The sequence below is a fragment of the Carassius carassius genome, unplaced genomic scaffold (genome assembly GCF_963082965.1).
Source record: "Carassius carassius unplaced genomic scaffold, fCarCar2.1 SCAFFOLD_133, whole genome shotgun sequence".
Taxonomy (NCBI): Eukaryota; Metazoa; Chordata; class Actinopteri; order Cypriniformes; family Cyprinidae; genus Carassius; species Carassius carassius.
Window position 1 is genome coordinate 10,001 of NW_026775063.1, and position 5,000 is coordinate 15,000.

Genomic DNA, 5,000 nt, shown 5'->3' on the forward strand with positions numbered 1-5,000 from the left:
GGACCCAAAATGGTTTTCGCCAGAACCTAAGTCCACAAAATCAGGCGATCGTCGAAATCGCGACGGCCCGTAAAAACGCCATCCCCTATCGGGCCGACCTCCGGAGTCGCGGGCGAATCCCGACGGTGGCCGGGGACGAGGCACCTTTCCCGGCCTGCCCCGGAGCCTCGGGGAGGGTGGATGTCTGGCCAAGGCCCGCGTTTTCGACTTAGTCATTTTTCCAACCCCGAATTCCTCCAGGGCCTCCGACCTGCCGAGGAAGTCCGAAGAGGGCGAGGGTCGGTCGGATAGGTCTCTCGCCGAAGAGGCCCCGGAGCCTACGACCTGCCACTGGTCACCAAGCGAATGGAGAACCGGAGTAGGGGGTGCCGTCTCACCCTTGTGCCCGAGATAGTGAGGCCACGTTGGGCCTGGGTGGATCGAAAAAGCCCCTGGAGCTCAGCCTCCACGGTTACGGAGAACCAGAGTAGGGGGCGCCATCTCACCCTCATGCCCAGGAGAGGGAGGCCACGCTGGGCTTGGGTCGCTCGAAAAAGCCCCTGGAGCTCAGCCTTCAAATTTACAGAGAACCAGAGTAGGGGACGCCATCTCACCCTCATGCCCAGGAGAGGGAGGCCACGCTGGGCTTGGGTCGCTCGAAAAAGCCCCTGGAGCTCAGCCTCCACGGTTACAGAGAACCAGAGTAGGGGGCGCCATCTCACCCTCATGCCCAAGAGAGGGAGGCCACGCTGGGCTTGGGTCGCTCGAAAAAGCCCCTGGAGCTCAGCCTCCACGGTTACGGAGAACCAGAGTAGGGGGCGCCATCTCACCCTCATGCCCAGGAGAGGGAGGCCACGCTGGGCTTGGGTCGCTCGAAAAAGCCCCTGGAGCTCAGCCTTCAAATTTACAGAGAACCAGAGTAGGGGGCGCCATCTCACCCTCATGCCCAAGAGAGGGAGGCCACGCTGGGCTTGGGTCGCTCGAAAAAGCCCCTGGAGCTCAGCCTCCACGGTTACGGAGAACCAGAGTAGGGGGCGCCATCTCACCCTCATGCCCAAGAGAGGGAGGCCACGCTGGGCCTGGGTCGCTCGAAAAAGCCCCTGGAGCTCAGCCTCCACGGTTACAGAGAACCAGACTAGGGGGCGCCATCTCACCCTCATGCCCAGGAGAGGGAGGCCACGCTGGGCTTGGGTCGCTCGAAAAAGCCCCTGGAGCTCAGCCTCCACGGTTAGGGAGAACCAGAGTAGGGGGCGCCATCTCACCCTCATGCCCAGGAGAGGGAGGCCACGCTGGGCTTGGGTCGCTCGAAAAAGCCCCTGGAGCTCAGCCTTCAAATTTACAGAGAACCAGACTAGGGGGCGCCGTCTCACTCTCATGCCCAAGAGAGGGAGGCCACGCTGGGCCTGGGTCGCTCGAAAAAGCCCCTGGAGCTCAGCCTCCACGGTTACAGAGAACCAGACTAGGGGGCGCCATCTCACTCTCATGCCCAGGAGAGGGAGGCCAAGCTGGGCCTGTGTCGCTCGAAAAAGCCCCTGGAGCTCAGCCTCCACGGTTACGGAGAACCAGAGTAGGGGGCGCCATCTCACCCTCATGCCCAAGAGAGGGAGGCCACGCTGGGCTTGGGTCGCTCGAAAAAGCCCCTGGAGCTCAGCCTCCACGGTTACAGAGAACCAGAGTAGGGGACGCCATCTCACCCTCATGCCCAGGAGAGGGAGGCCACGCTGGGCTTGGGTCGCTCGAAAAAGCCCCTGGAGCTCAGCCTTCAAATTTACAGAGAACCAGAGTAGGGGGCGCCATCTCACCCTCATGCCCAAGAGAGGGAGGCCACGCTGGGCTTGGGTCGCTCGAAAAAGCCCCTGGAGCTCAGCCTCCACGGTTACGGAGAACCAGAGTAGGGGGCGCCATCTCACCCTCATGCCCAGGAGAGGGAGGCCACGCTGGGCTTGGGTCGCTCGAAAAAGCCCCTGGAGCTCAGCCTTCAAATTTACAGAGAACCAGAGTAGGGGGCGCCATCTCACCCTCATGCCCAAGAGAGGGAGGCCACGCTGGGCTTGGGTCGCTCGAAAAAGCCCCTGGAGCTCAGCCTCCACGATTACGGAGAACCAGGGTAGGGGGCGCCATCTCACCCTCATGCCCAAGAGAGGGAGGCCACGCTGGGCTTGGGTCGCTCGATAAAGCCCCTGGAGCTCAGCCTCCACGGTTACGGAGAACCAGAGTAGGGGGCGCCATCTCACCCTCATGCCCAAGAGAGGGAGGCCACGCTGGGCTTGGGTCGCTCGAAAAAGCCCCTGGAGCTCAGCCTCCACGGTTACAGAGAACCAGAGTAGGGGGCGCCATCTCACCCTCATGCCCAAGAGAGGGAGGCCACGCTGGGCTTGGGTCGCTCGAAAAAGCCCCTGGAGCTCAGCCTCCACGATTACGGAGAACCAGAGTAGGGGGCGCCATCTCACCCTCATGCCCAAGAGAGGGAGGCCACGCTGGGCTTGGGTCGCTCGATAAAGCCCCTGGAGCTCAGCCTCCACGGTTACGGAGAACCAGAGTAGGGGGCGCCATCTCACCCTCATGCCCAAGAGAGGGAGGCCACGCTGGGCTTGGGTCGCTCGAAAAAGCCCCTGGAGCTCAGCCTTCAAATTTACAGAGAACCAGACTAGGGGGCGCCATCTCACCCTCATGCCCAAGAGAGGGAGGCCACGCTGGGCTTGGGTCGCTCGAAAAAGCCCCTGGAGCTCAGCACTTCCAAATTTACAGAGAACCAGACTAGGGGGCGCCATCTCACCCTCATGCCCAAGAGAGGGAGGCCACGCTGGGCTTGGGTCGCTCGAAAAAGCCCCTGGAGCTCAGCACTTCCACGGTTACGGAGAACCAGAGTAGGGGGCGCCATCTCACCCTCATGCCCAAGAGAGGGAGGCCACGCTGGGCTTGGGTTGCTCGAAAAAGCCCCTGGAGCTCAGCCTTCAAATTTACAGAGAACCAGACTAGGGGGCGCCATCTCACCCTCATGCCCAAGAGAGGGAGGCCACGCTGGGCTTGGGTCGCTCGAAAAAGCCCCTGGAGCTCAGCACTTCCACGGTTACGGAGAACCAGAGTAGGGGGCGCCATCTCACCCTCATGCCCAAGAGAGGGAGGCCACGCTGGGCTTGGGTTGCTCGAAAAAGCCCCTGGAGCTCAGCCTTCAAATTTACAGAGAACCAGACTAGGGGGCGCCATCTCACCCTCATGCCCAAGAGAGGGAGGCCACGCTGGGCTTGGGTCGCTCGAAAAAGCCCCTGGAGCTCAGCCTGCGAAGCGCTTTTGTCAGCACCCAGATGGTGGGCCAGAACGGCTTCCCCTATCGGGCCGACCTCCAGGATCGCGGGCGAGATCGGAGCTCTACCCGGGATAGGCTCACCATCCTGGGCAAGGCCTCCGGAGAGGGGGGGTCGGATGTTCGACCGGGGCCCGCTGGGGAACGCCGGGGCCTAGGGACTTGAAACTCGGGTCGTTGATAGGGCCCGTCGGCCCCTCTCGGACGCCACCTCCCCCGAGCCGCCAGCCCCCCGGGGGCCGGGGATAGCGCCCCCCAAAGTTCGAAATTTAGAACGGCCGTATCTCGCCGAGGCCGAGCCCCAGGGACTTCAAACTCGGGTCGATGATAGACCCCGTGGCCCCCTATCAGACGCCTCCAGCCCAGAGCCGCCAGCCCCCCGGGTGCCGGGGATAGCGCCCCCCAAAGTTAAAAACTTTGAACGGCCGTATCTCGCCGAGGCCGAGCCCCAGGGACTTCAAACTCGGGTCGTTGATAGACCCCGTGGCCCCCTATCAGACGCCGCCAGCCCAGAGCCGCCAGCCCCCCGGGGGCCGGGGATAGCGCCCCCCAAAGTTCGAAATTTGAACGGCCGTATCTCGCCGAGGCCGAGACCCAGGGACTTCAAACTCGGGTCGATGATAGACCCCTTGGCCCCCTATCAGACGCCGCCACCCCGGAGCCGTTGCTCCCCAGGGGGCCGGAGATAGAGCCCGCCCTGTGTGAAACTTTGAACGGCCGTATCTCGCATAGGCCGAGACCCAGGCACTTCAAACTCGGGTCGCTGATAGACCCCTTGGCCCCCTATCAGACGCCGCCACCCCGGAGCCGATGCTCCCCAGGGGGCCGGAGATAGAGCCCGCCCAGGGTGAAACTTTGAACGGCCGTATCTCGCATAGGCCGAGACCCAGGCACTTCAAACTCGGGTCGCTGATAGACCCCTTGGCCCCCTATCAGACGCCGCCACCCCGGAGCCGATGCTCCCCAGGGGGCCGGAGATAGAGCCCGCCCAGGGTGAAAATTTGAACGGCCGTATCTCGCCGAGGCCGAGACCCAGGGACTTCAAACTCGGGTCGATGATAGACCCCGTGGCGCCCTATCAGACGCCGCCACCCCGGAGCCGATGCTCCCCAGGGGGCCGGAGATAGAGCCCGCCCTGGGTGAAACTTTGAACGGCCGTATCTCGCATAGGCCGAGACCCAGGCACTTCAAACTCGGGTCGATGATAGACCCCTTGGCCCCCTATCAGACGCCGCCACCCCGGAGCCGATGCTCCCCAGGGGGCCGGAGATAGAGCCCGCCCAGGGTGAAACTTTGAACGGCCGTATCTCGCATAGGCCGAGACCCAGGCACTTCAAACTCGGGTCGCTGATAGACCCCTTGGCCCCCTATCAGACGCCGCCACCCCGGAGCCGATGCTCCCCAGGGGGCCGGAGATAGAGCCCGCCCTGGGTGAAACTTTGAACGGCCGTATCTCGCATAGGCCGAGACCCAGGCACTTCAAACTCGGGTCGCTGATAGACCCCTTGGGCCCCTATCAGACGCCGCCACCCCGGAGCCGATGCTCCGCATGGGGCCGGGGAATCGCCCCCCAAATGTCAGGATCTGTACCCTTATAACTCTGGCACCGGGCCGCTCCGGGACTCGGGGGCGGTGGCGTCCGGTAGGCCCCGAGGCCCACTACATGTCCCCCGAGTTTCAGCTCCGGGGACCCCTCCGTTGCGGAGATATCGGTGAA